The 14,240-nt window shown below is 33.3% G+C and overlaps 1 long non-coding RNA gene across 1 annotated transcript; it reads right to left on the bottom strand.

The window, feature by feature from the left end:
* Positions 1-8,486: 8,486 nt before the first annotated feature.
* Positions 8,487-10,089, bottom strand: LOC143602763 (uncharacterized). Its single transcript, XR_013147906.1, has 3 exons — positions 9,878-10,089; positions 9,496-9,611; positions 8,487-9,400 (listed from the first exon to the last, which is right to left on the bottom strand). It is a non-coding gene; the product is annotated as an uncharacterized LOC143602763 (long non-coding RNA).
* Between the last annotated feature and the right edge of the window lie 4,151 nt (positions 10,090-14,240).

Here is a 14,240-nt window from a genome sequence, read left to right as displayed (position 1 = left end):
TGCACTAAAAATCAACAAAAAACGTACAACCTACACAAAAAGGAATAACTTACACTTGTTCTAAGAAAAAGACAACATATAACCTACACACAAATTTATCATCAATGAAATACACACGCACACGAAAACATATAACCTACACACGAAAAACATATAAACTACACACGAAAATTTTATCTTACACAAATACAATTTATTCATACATTAATTTCTTTTTATTCAAAACCAATTTCTTCAAACTCAACATATCAATATCCATCAACACGTAATTACATTGTGATGAATAATACAAAAAACTATCTTACATATGTTTGCATTAAATGTCAATAAAAATATACAACCTACAAAAAAACATATAACTTACACTTGTTCTAAGAATAAAAAAACATATAACCTACATACGAAAAACATATAACCTACGAATGTGTAGGATATGTGTATCTTTGTGTAGTTTATATAATTGTTGATGTCTAATTACATATGTAAGTTGTATGCTTTTTGTATGTTGTACGTTTTATCGCTCAAAACAAGTGTATGTTATATAACTTTGTGTAGGTTGCATATTTATTGTTTACATTTAATGGACACATTTGTATGCTATTTTTTTATTATTATTTATGACAATAATTTTTATAGGCATACCAATTGAAAAAATATATATATAATGTTTTGATATTTAGTGTTAAAAAACATGCTAATAAATTGAGTGAAAATTATTTTTTTAATATAAAGAATAATATTATATGAATAAATTGTATTTATGTTGAATAAAATGAAAAATGTGTAAATAAAAAATAAAACTAAAGTAGTGTTTTTATCTTTTTAATTATTATAGTTAAATTAGTTAGATATATTAATTAGAGAGATATTTATTATGGTTATATTAGTTGTATTAATTGGAGAGAGAGATTGCATTTATTGTTGCATTTACATCTTTTTATATATTTTTAAATATTTAAAACCTAAAATAAAACTAGTGGCTCGTATTCATTTCTTTCATTTTTTGCAATAATTTGATTTCTTTCTTGAACTTAAACACACACATATATATATATAAATTACGAAGTTACATATAAGTAAGTTCATGTCCTTCGGGTGTTGGTAATTCCGAACCGTGTTCACAAGTTAGTGAATATGGGAGGACCTAAGTTGACGTGTTGGTCAAGTTGGTTTAGTTTCCTAATTGTAACATGATTATTCTGGTAATGTCTTGGTCACCAAGTTAGGGTTAGAATACAAATATAGGGCTTGGTTAGAGGCTTAGATATATCATCAATAGAGATTTATTGTAACTAATTTTTTAATCAGTTTTCTTTTGCAATAATAAAGTGATTTATCGATCATATGCCTTGATCAGGGACATACGATAAAATTGAAATGTTAAAAGAAAGAATAGCATGGCCCCTACACATGTGCAACAATGACACACACAAAACAAATATTTAATTTTATGAGCTACATATATACGTATTAACCTTATATAAAAAGATGTGAAAACAATTTAAAAGAATTATTGATTGGTCCACAGTTTTTTTTTTGTCAATATATCTATGTATATGTAACACCTCTCTCTCTCTCTACACACACACAATTCTCTCTCTCTCGCTTTATATATAGCTTTTATCCTCCGTATTACGGGGGGCTGCTTTACATTACTTGTTTTGAATATTTATATACTTTTTTGGGTTTAATTTTATTTATTGTAATGAAATTTATAATGAGTTTGATAATAAAAAGGTTTCACAAATAACTAAGATGTTATTACCCGGTTTAAAAGTTATTTAGGTTTGATAAGACCTAAGACCCGCTTATTTTTTTTACTTTAAAATTGTTTCTTAGTTATAAATAATATTTAAAAAAATCATATAAAATAACTTTTAGTATATCCTATTTTATAGGACTTTCAAATCAATAATTTGATGAGAATAATTTTTAATTTAATGAGATGTTATAACTCGTTTAAGGAATATAACCCATACCCGTGAATTCGGGTCAAATGCATGAGAAGCCTCCATTTAAAAATCAAGCAAATCTGATGACTCCGAAAAAAGGGGGAGCGACCACATCGCGACACGTAAGATTTTTATGTTTTCGTTTATATATATATTATATATATATATACACACACTAGTTTTTACACCCTGTATTATATGGGTTGTTTTAAATTATTCGTTTATAATATTTATTTATATATTTTTTTGGATTTTAATTTTATTTATTGTAAGAAAGTTAATAATATATTTAGGGTTTGATAATGAAAAGGTTCACAAATAAATGAGATATTATATCCCAGTTTAAAAGTTATATGTGTTTGGTGAGACCCATGACCCACTTAATTTTGTTCTATAAAATTGTTTCTTAATTATAAATAATATCCTTTTTTTAAATCAGATTCTAGCGTTCAGTAAATCTCTATTTTATATTATTTTATATCAAATATTTGGTGAGATTAATTTTTAATTTAATGAGATGTTATAACCCGTTTAAGGGCTATTTTGGTTTGGTGAGACCTATACCCGTAAATTCGGGTCATATGCATGAGAAACCTCCATTTACAAATAAAACAATCTGATGACTTGAGAGAATATATGGATGTTTCATTTATATGTTTGAGATATATATATATATATATAGGATTATGATCATGTGAAAACCATTTTGAAATTGAGAACTCTGAGAACCATTCCGATCCCATAAAAAGTTCTTTTAAAAAAAGTAAAAAAAATATAAAACAAAAAAAAGAGAAAATACAAAAAGTAAAAAAAACCAAAAAAATATATTTTTCATCCCGGTTTTATAAAAAAAATATTTTTTTAAATATCGGTTTAGCAAAATTATACATATATGTATAATACATATTTTTATTTTAAACAAATTATTCTTTATACATATATGTACAATTAAGATAAATGATAATATACATATGTGCACATCATGTATATTGAGAAAATAAAAATATACATATTTGTATAATTATGGTTTTTTTATGAAACCCGAATGAAAAATAAATTTTTTTGGTTCTTTACTTATTTAAAACTTTCGTTTTTTCGTTTTATAATTTTTGTAAAGGTTTTTTTGGCTTAAAATGGTTCTTAATTTCAAAAAATTCTTAGAATCCTTACCCTATATATACACACACTAGTTTTAGACTCGCATACTGCACAAGTAATTCATGAAAATCCAATATTTATAAATATTCGATATACAATATACAATCGTCGTATAATAGTCATTACAACAATTTTAAAATAAACAATAGACTTTTATTTTCTGAAGGGTTTTCAATTTTTAACATAAATTAAGTAAACCGAAAGAAAAAAGAAAAAGAAAATACCCTTAAACTTTCTATCAATAGACTTGGAAAAGTTATAAATAACGAATATTTTAGTTCGTACCAGTATACTTTATTATTTTAATCTATCCTAAAATAACTTAAATCGTAAATCATACATGTTTGTCACTGATTAATTAGACATTAAAAAGTTTGATTGTGTAAAATTTTATGTGACACAATTTACAGACTAAAAATATGTTTAATTTAAATTATTATGGGTACTAATTGGTATGAGAGATACAAAACATTATTATGTTTCTTTTTATATATAGCACAATATGATAAACCTACAAACGTAATAAAGTTTATCAATTCCAGTAAATGTATGCCTTGAATAAAGTTTTTTTTTATAAATAAGAGATAATAGCTAGAAGTAGAGAACTCACTTGATGTTTTAGTTAACAGAAGATTAAGAGCGCGCTGAGGTTACGAAAGAGCCGGAAATATGAACTGAGTACCTTGGTTCAGAGACATATATAATGGAAATTGCTAGAGTGCTAGTGGGACATATTAATGTTGATACCTTTAAGCCGAATAAGTCTTGGGAACTAGAACACACAAGTTGTTTGAAGCAAAGGTTGACCGTTGACCGTTGTTATTCATAGGTGAACACTTAATACCAACGCACGAAGGTGTCTGTGAATTAGCAATTGAACAAACAATGTGGATGCATGGTCCCCAATGATCAAGGGGGACTTTAAATAAGTTTAAGCCAAATAATTAACAAGTGTATACTATGATAAATTTTTTGAACCAGCAAGTTGGTTGTGTCAGAGGCGATCAAGCAACTAAACCATGGTTTGGGTCAAGTTGTCGGTTGCCATACCCATTTAATTATTTGTTTATTAGTAAATGAATTCAACGCAAAACAGTGTTTTGAGTCTTGTGGAAATAAAGAGGAGTTGTGCATGATTTGACACAAGTAATTATTTTGTATCTTATACTCATTACATCTCAAAATATGAATTATATTTTACTCGGTCCAATGAAACGTCAACTTCAAAAACATATTTATCATATTTCTTATTACATATTTAATCACTTAATTAAGTGTACTAGTAATTTTCTAAAATAGTGTAAACTTTATAAGAGGGAGGGGTAGTTCCATTTTCCTCACATACCACACCCAATGGTGGTGTATCACGTCACCAACCTCAAATCCATCACATGTGATGGAATTTACTAGGGGTGGTGGTGTGGTATGGTGTGATAGGAATTTTTTTTTTTGCAACTTAAAAAATAAAAACAATATTTTACTAGAACATAATTCAACTTAAAAATTAGAATTAAAAAATAAAAGTTATAATAAACGTCTACTCCTCGTCTGAATCCGGAAATTCCAAACCTAAAGAACCTATAAGCTCAACTAGATCCTATCTCAACCGATAGTGAATATCTTCACCCCGCAAGTCTAATTGCACATAATCGGGAACGGGAACTTGAGTAGGAGTATCCGGTACCCAATCTGGAGAAATTGCATTTCCATATTCTTTTATTAACATATTGTGTAATATGATGCATGCATACACGTAGCTAGAGATCGTGGGTTTTTTCATTGCACGAACCGGTCGATTAAGTATGCACCATCTACCCTTTAAAACATCGAAAGCTCTCTCAACATCTTTTCTTGCCGATTCTTGCAACTTCTTGAACGCTTTTTCATGTTCCTCGACAAGAAACGAAAAGGCTTTCACAAAAACAGACCATTGCGGGTAGAAACCATCGACAATATACTAGCCACGTCTGTAATATATCCCATTGACAAAATACGGACAGAAAGGTGCGGTACCATTTGTTACGCTCTGAAACAACGGTGATGTGTACAGAACAGTGATATCGTTGTTTGAGCCGGGAACACCAAAATAAAAATGTCAAAACCATAAATCATTTGACACAACCGCTTCAAGTGAGATGGTCGGTCGTTTGATATCACCCCTAACATACGCCCCTCGCAACTCCCGTGGACAATTCCTCCATTCGATACGTGTACAATCGATGCTATCGAGCATCCCTGGAAAATGCCATCTAGCCTCGTGCGCGGCGTAAAGACGTGTAATGTCGTGTCTTGTTGGTTTTCGTAGAAACTCTTTGCCATACAATTTAATAATCGCGTTACAAAAGAATTGTAGACATTCATGTGAAGTTCTCTCAGACATTTGTAAGTATTCATCGAATTGGTCGGGTGGGTTACCTGTCGCTAATTGACGAATAGCAGATGTGCATTTTTGAAGCGTCGTAAAAATTTGTTTGCCCCTCGCGTCGTAAGATTCTTGAAACCATTCTTCGTTTGCTTCGACGTCGGCTACAATCTTTAAAAATATAGATTTCGGCAAACAAAAGTGTTCCCTAAACGTCTCGTCATTGTATTTCGGCTCCTCCACAAAATAATCGTTCATTAGCACTTCGTGGGCATGAATACGATCACGCTCCACCATTTTTTTCTTTGGACGGATCGGGCCTTCAAGTTTGTTATATAACAACGGGAACCATTCGAGAATGTCATCGTCCGAAGACGAAGAGCTATCGGTGTCTAAGGGAACCAAGTCTTTCGGAAATTCCATTTTTTTTTGCTGTGAATGAAGGGGAAGATTGAGAGTGTTTTGAGTTGGATTTGGTTTTGAGTTGGATCCGATTATGTTTTGGTTTTGGTTTTATATTGGTTATTTTTTTTATTTACCCCCCCTCCCAACGGCTCCCTCACCTAACATTCATATTTTCTCGAAAACTCCCCCCTCACTGCATGATAGCCATCAAGCACACTACCCCCCATCACGCGTGATGGGGGACCGGCGGCGGTGTGTATGAGGCCATCACGCGTGATGGCTCCTCAACACGCACCAGCCCGGCTCCTCTAAGGGGCATTCAGGTATATATCATAAAAGCAATATAAATTTATAAAAGCAATATAACTTACTTTATATTTAATCGCTCACTAGTAAATTTATAACAAAAAACGCACATTTTTATAAATTTCTATTTCATAATTTATAAAAGTGAGTATAAAACAAAATTATGGAGAAATCTTCAACAAGAAACTTAGCAAAGGGAGCACTTAAAACAATAAATAAATAAATAAAATTTTGGTTTTTTTATTGACGGTGGGCTTATATTCTTGGAACAAATGATGACTTTTAACGTCGTATGAAAAAGTCTTCATTTTAAGATAAGACACGTTAATTTCTTCAATGCTTATTTTTTTTAATTGGTGACTCACGTGTAGAAAAAGACACAACAAGAAATTGAGGATATGACTATACATGTATTGGTGACGAGGGCTATAGTGCCATCGTTGATCAACTATACGATAAAACTTTAATTTTCTAGCTAATCACACATCTATTTAAACAAGTATTTTTCACACTATTAAGTTCACCTCTTGAGTTCAAAAAACACGACGACTTTCTTGAGTGATTAGTAATACATACAACAAATTTTAAAAAGTTGGTGTCACATACCCACAGTCGGCAAGTGACCCTTATTGGTAACTTGGTGGTGATTGGCTCAACCTTTTTTTAAAAGTTGCATTTGTGACATCCAGCTGATGTACTGGCCATGACCTTGATAAGGCAACGATTATGTAATTAACTATGGGGGTTTGATTCGCGAAGCATATAGGAAGATGCAGACGTGATTAACTGAATTATGAACAACTGTAATAGGTATAACCTTATAATAAATAAAGACGGTTTGTATATTATGTCAATTACATTGATCTTGTTTTCCTAATTAACTGCGTCAGTGTGATCGTTTAGGTAGTATGAACATTTCCATGGATCAATTTCAAATTTAGAACAAAGATTAAGGCTCAAGAAATAATCTGGATCACGGGTTACAGGTTTATGGGCTTGGATATGGGTAAAGGAATATAATATTAGAATTGCACTTTAGTCCCTGAACTATAGGTGTGGATACATGATAGGTTAAAACTTAGTTTAGGGTGTATTTTGAATATACTTCAAAGTTATTTTGATAAATAAAATATATATAATAAACAATAATAATAAAATATTAATAACTTGATAAATGCGATATTTTATTGATAAAATTACCCGAACATAGAAACGGGTCGGGTAACGGCTAAGGAGACAATAACAAAAAATCCGGATTGTTACACTCCTCGTTCACCTAGGTCCGCATCTGTGTATATGAGTATGTGAGAGTCACCCTTGAGGTTTGAATTAAGAACTACATGTTTGATCAGTCAAGTTGTCGGTTGGCACAACTATTTATTAGTAAACGGATTCAATGCAAAAAGGTTTTTACCTTTGGAAAGAAGTTAGAGCAAGTGGTACATGATTTCAGATTTAACACCAGTATTTTGTATTTATACTCGATCATTGCATCTCAAAATACATTTTTTTAGTTTACTTAATTTGTTCCAATAAAACGTCTACTTAATTCTAAAAACTATTTATTATCATTTAATAAAGTGTTATACTTGTAATTTTCTAAAATGGAATGCACTTTACATGGTAAATTTGACCATGTTTCGGTTCATTTATGCCCGTTCAGGTTAAAGTGGTTCACTAGAAGTCGATAACGAATGAAGATTTTTGAGTAATGAATACGGTTAGCAAATGTTTTTAATAGATCAACGAATCATGCTCAAAATGTAACATGGTCATAATTTATTAAAATAAAACGTAAAAATAATAATCACAAAAAAAAGAGTTTCTGCAATGAGATCTAGACAAAGAAAACAAAATGGTTAGTCTTTCCCAGAACAGAACCTATATGGGTCTGAATTCAAGGCCTTGAACAATAATCCCCTCAAGCGACATGTCATAACTGGAGAATTGGAGATGCATTGTAATCATTTTAGTTCTAGTACGCGTTTGAAATTCGGTAACATGTACTTCCATCCAACCATCTTTCCTCTGTTGTGGAAGGCCTTTTATCGCAGGTCTTATAGATGGGTTGTAGCTGGTTCTTTTGATCTTACGATTCCCTCTGATAACCGGGGTTTGAGGTGTACATAAAAAGATATTGTATTCTTCTTCAGAACCCGAATTTTCATCAACCACTTGCACAGGAGGGTTGATATCTTTGTAGTCATCCGGTAATTCATACTCGTAGACAAGGAAAGCTGCGTATGTTGTTGGAGCTGAATTTGCAGAAAACACCAAATGTTTTAGAAATGCAATCAGCCACTTGTCCAAATCTGTGAAAACACACATCACATGCAATAAAATGTTATAATTGAAAACATACACTTGTATACAAGAAAAGAGGCTGGGAAATAACAAGCTTTACAAACCTTGTTTCGGGTTCAGAATTCCATTCCCATTCGCTTTCTTCCAAAACCGTTTTTGCTGACAACATTAGACTTTTCTTCCCATCTTTAGCTAGAGAAAACCACTGTAAATCAATATATATAAGTGTTTAAGTGAACACGCGGTATGTCTTCAACAATGTTGATCTCAAATATGATAGAATTGGATCATTCTATTCGAATTATTACTCTTTACCGTCATTGATTAGAAACCCCTTACAAAGATTATAGTACAGTTCCTTCTTGTTTCTCCATTGCACACCGTCTTTTGACAACTTGATTATTTCTTCATAATCAGACGGCAATTTTTGTTCCCAGTATGTCTCCGTGTCTGACACGGGTTCCTTGTCAGCCTTACCATCCGTTAACACTTCACGTTTTACCTGTAAAAGATAACCAACTTAGACTCTAAGCTAAGGAAAATATTGTTTTTTTGTAAGAATGTGTGAAAAATCGGTGTTGTTGAGCTTACATTATTCACAGGCTGAAACTCGATGGCTTCTACTAGTAAATTTGGACAGTGCTTGGTGTAAAACCATATTTCAAGATCAACGGTTCTCTGGTCACTAGTAAACTGATACAATTCAGCCGTCAACCATCCATCTTCTCTCTCTCCGATACAAATGAATAAGACTTTCGTTTCTCCCCTTCTAACTTGTACTCAAGCCCTATGTATTGTTCTTTACTCTTCTTCCTTTTGAACACAAGGTTTATAGTGTACGCGATTTGTGGCGACAAGAATTGAGTTGTGACATGTGTTTCGAATTTTGCTCCAGATGGTTCATAGCAGCCCACTGCAAATCTGCATAAAAATGACATGTTTTACTTTATACTTATCGAACGGTCATATAATTAGTAAGAGAAAAAAAGACGTAGGAGGAAAAATCACCTTGAAGTATATTTAGGCGAGCATATATAACAGGGAGATTCATTTGCAGTTGAAGTTAAACATGCCGCTATAGATATCATTTCACAATTATCTCCATTCCTATGACACGACAACCACTGTCCATTAAACAAGTTCAACTAATTAGTTTGACTGATTTTGGATTGATTATTCAATTAAAGAGAGCAGATTTGAGGATTCAAAATTTTTTTTTCAAGTTATGAGTATGTGTACCTATAGTGTCAATATTTTAAAATTACATTTGTATTCTAATGTTTTGTTGTAAATGTATAAATATCTTGGATGGATGAATTTTACTATTTTAGTGTTGTTAGTAGTGATGCTGATTGGGAATATGAATAAATGTGATAGTGTGTCCGTTTACCGTTTTGCCCCCGTTAACGAGGATCCCTTGAAGGAGTTCGCTTTCTGATCTATTGTTCAGAGGATCCGAAACAGTCAAATTTGTCAGCTTTACTCCTTCATAGAGTTCCTGATTTTCAAGTGCAGCCTCAAGTTCTTCCACAACACGTGGCATCGTTGGTCGTTCTTCACGAGATTTCTTTAGACATTTAAATGCAATGTCCGAATATATTTTCAAAGACATCCGATCTATCTGCTGTTAGAGATCATGAAAGATAATCTCTTGCAACTTATTCTGTTCGTAGCGCTCTTTCCACATAGGCACGCAAACATGAATTTGGCCATTGCTATATATAGAGCATAATCTTCCACACAACACTTCTAATAATAGCACGCCAAAAGAGTAGACGTCCGACTCTTTCGTTAGGTAGTAAGTCTCCATATACAATGGATCACAATACCCACGGGTTCCAACAGGTCCGGTGATGAGACCCGTGTATGGCCGATTAGCCGGTGCTATCCTTGACAATCCCATGTTAGAAACTTTAGCATTCCAATTTGCATCTAGTAGGATGTTGGCACTCTTAATATCGCGGTGGATAACTCTTTCTTCAGTGCCATTTGCATCATGTAGGAAACTTAATCCCCTTGCAGCACCAAGGCACGTCTTGAGACCTTGTGTCCATGTGAAATTTGTTGAGCTCAAATGATTATCAAGGCTTCCGTTAGATGCATGCTCATATACAAGGATCATTTGACCACCCTCGACGCAGAATCCCAAGAGGGTGATAAGATTTTCATGTGTGTGACGGCTAAGCATCGTGATCTCCTTCCAGAGAACTCGGTCTCTCCTTGCCCATGTTTACGATCCAGACATTTGATAGCAACCATGGTACGCCCCTTAAAGTGAGACAGTTCTCCTGCGTACACCTTACCAAAACCACCACATCCGATGACTTTGGTGTCATCAAAGTTGTTGGTGGCTGATTTTATAGCTTTAAGTTGGATTTTAAGATGTTCAAACTCCTTCATGAAGGACTCCATTATTTGTTGATCAAAGGCAGAAGTTAAAAAGTGATGTTAATGTACCTAATCAAGCGTAATAAAACACATGATCAAAGATCAAAAAAAGTCTATAACCAGTCATAAATCACAATCTTGATCAGGTGAAGGCTAAACACAATTACACTTCGGATATAATATCAAATTATTTTTAAGATTCAATAAGATATAGTGAACACATGATGGGTTGAATAAGTTTAGATCAGTATCGTAAAGTGTATTTAATATGCATGAAACCTCTTAAAAACACATTACTAAACACGATTAATTAGTCGATTAGTAAATATGGTATGTAGTTTGTTCATCAATTTTGCAGTTTACTCCTAACATTCTGACTAGACCCCTTGTGACAATTAGATTTTGTTATGTGTAGGTGTCTATTTTAATCTATCATAAGAGAACTTAACCGTAATACATGTTTGTCATTGATTTAATTAGATTTTAAAAAAACTTGAATGTTTAGAATACTAAAAGTAAGAGTTGAAAAATTTGTATATGACACCCGATATGTACACTGTTTACGGAGTAAAAGATCTGTTCAATTTAAATTATAATGGGTACTAATTGGTATGAGAGATACGAAAGATCATTATGTTTATTTTTATATATAGCAAAATATGATAAACATACAAACGTAATAAAGTTCATCCATTCCAGTAAATCTTGAATAAAGTTTTTTTTTATAAAATAAGAGATAATAGAAGTAGAGAACTCACTTGATGTGTTTGTTAACAGAAGATTAAGAGCGGGCGCTGAGGTTACGAAAGAGCCGGAAATATGAACCGACTGTCTGTCACCTTGGTTCAGAGACATATATATAAATGTAATTTGCTAGAGTACGTGCTAGTGGGATATATTAATGTTGATAACTTTAAGTCGAATAAGTCTTGGGAACTAGAACACACAAGTTGCTTGAAGCAAAGGTTGACCATTGACCGTTCATAGATGAACACTTAACACCGAGGTGTATGTGAATTAGCAATTGAAAAAACATCAAGGGGACTTTAAATAACTTTAAACCAAATAAACAAGTGTACTATGATAAAATTTGAACCTGCAAGTTGCTTGTGTCGGATGAGATCGAGCAACTAAACCACATGGTATGAGTCAAGTTGTCGGTTGCCACGCCTATTTAATTATATATTTATAATCAACTTATTCAACGCATAACAGTGATTTGAGTTTTGACTTATGGAAAGAAAGATCGAGGAAGTGGTGCATGATTTGACACAAGTAATTTTTTTGTATTTTATACTCATTCCATCTCAAAATATGAATTTTATTTTACTTGGTCCAATGACACGTCTATTTCTAACAAATATTTATCATTATCATATTTCTTATTATATTTAATCACTTAATTAAATGTACTAGTACGGCGGCATGGGGACGAAAAAAGGAAAGAGAGGGATAGGGTTTCTCTCGCTTTTGGCATAGTGGGCCCCCGGTGGGTGTTCATATCGATCTATTATGCGCCTCTGCATCTAGCACTGGGTAGACCTCATACAATAAATGTCCTAGCTCTACCGTATCTTTTGTTTCATTTCTTCTGCAATAATCACAAAAACTTCTTTTATTATGGATCTACTATCAGAAATTCAATGCGTAATCTCAGCATTCAATGTGTATTCCTAAATAATCTCATTTTTTAATTCCAGGGTTTCTCTGAATTTGAAAGTGATCACTTAGTAAGTTTCCATACCAAGGCTCAATCCAATTAAGTCCGTAGCGTCTACCAATTTCGCCATATCCCCCTTTTATGTGGAAAAGGCCCGTATCAATAATTATGATTTTACGTATGGACAATTCCTCAATATCTTGTTCATTCGCAACAAAATATTTTCACTATATGTCATAACATCATGTGTATTGGATGGAGCTTTTATGAATGTATTATACATCATGTGACGTCATGTCATCGTAGGGATGTTTAGATACAAAAAATATAATGAATGGAACCACAACCAATCATTATCATATTATCATTTTATTATTATTATTAGCTATCAAAAAAATAACAAATAAAAAACACATAAATCAAACTCAACCTTTTACCACCCGTCGCTATTGTGAAGCGCCCGCCCCCCCCATAGCGACCCTGGGGATGGTGTTTGCGGTGCTATGAGCTCCATGGGTGGGGATGTTGCCCCACTACGGATGGTCTGAAAGAAATATATAGAAACCTGTCTTGTTTCTTATTTTATATTTAATCACTCACAAGTAAATTTACAAAAAGAAAAAAAATACATTTTTATTAATTTCTATTTCAAAATTTATAAAGAGAAAATTCCAATTTGACTCCCTGAAATATATCGTCGAGAGATGGAATAGCCCCTGAAAACTAATTTGCGTATGTTGTGCACCTGTATTTCTCCGGCGAGTTCTTCTGACTGTCAGTTGACCGTTAGTTGACTGTTGGTATTTTAGTAATAATACCAACATATTAAGGGTATTTTAGTAATATTCTAATAAATAATAAATATAATAATAATAGTACTAATAATAATAAATAGAAATAATAATAATCTAGAACAACAGCTTCATCATCTTCATAACATCAACAACAACAACATCATCTCATCTTCATCAACATCTCATCTTCATCATCATCAACCTCAAATCCCCAAACCCACCACCAAGTAATCCCTCTTAATATCATCATCTTCATCATCAGTTTCATAACAAGTAATCAAATCTCTCAAATCCTCAAACCCTAGATTTCATCACTCAAAACCTCAAATCTCTCAAATCCCACCACCAGTCGCTTCAATAATTCAACCACCGCACCCATAAATCATTCCGATCAAAACCCCTAACCTCCGGCACCACGTCGTCGCCACGGCAGCCACCGCCGCCATGGATTCCGGCCATCTCGTTTTTCCGGTCATCTCGTTTTTTCGATCATCAACGTCACGACAGCTACGAAGGTAATCTTCATCCATCCAATTATGAAAGTCACCCACCCAAACAGTCCGGTTCACATCGGACCAACCACCACCACCGGCGACACCGAAGGAGGAAGCTGGTGGTGTGGAGCCATCGGATAATGTCCAGGAGACGGTGCCATCATGGGATGTTGCATAACCATAGTCGCTGCCGGGTACTGCACTGGAACCCATTGTGACCCAACGCCGACAGCCGCCGGTGGTGGCGGTGGTTGTAGCCACCTGGGTTTTTAAAATGAATTAAAGGGTTAGGGGTAAAAACGTAATTTCAACATTTTTTAACAGGTCAACGCTTGGTCAACTGACAGAAGGGCACAGATTGCCCCACCCAAATATCACAGACGTCCAAAATGCGCAAATTAGTTTTCAGGGGCTATT

Source organism: Bidens hawaiensis, unplaced genomic scaffold, assembly GCF_021521415.1.
Source record: "Bidens hawaiensis isolate Kalapana, Puna unplaced genomic scaffold, B.hawaiensis_p1.1 tig00001961_1, whole genome shotgun sequence".
NCBI lineage: Eukaryota > Viridiplantae > Streptophyta > Magnoliopsida > Asterales > Asteraceae > Bidens > Bidens hawaiensis.
This window is presented reverse-complemented; position numbering and strand designations above follow the sequence as displayed.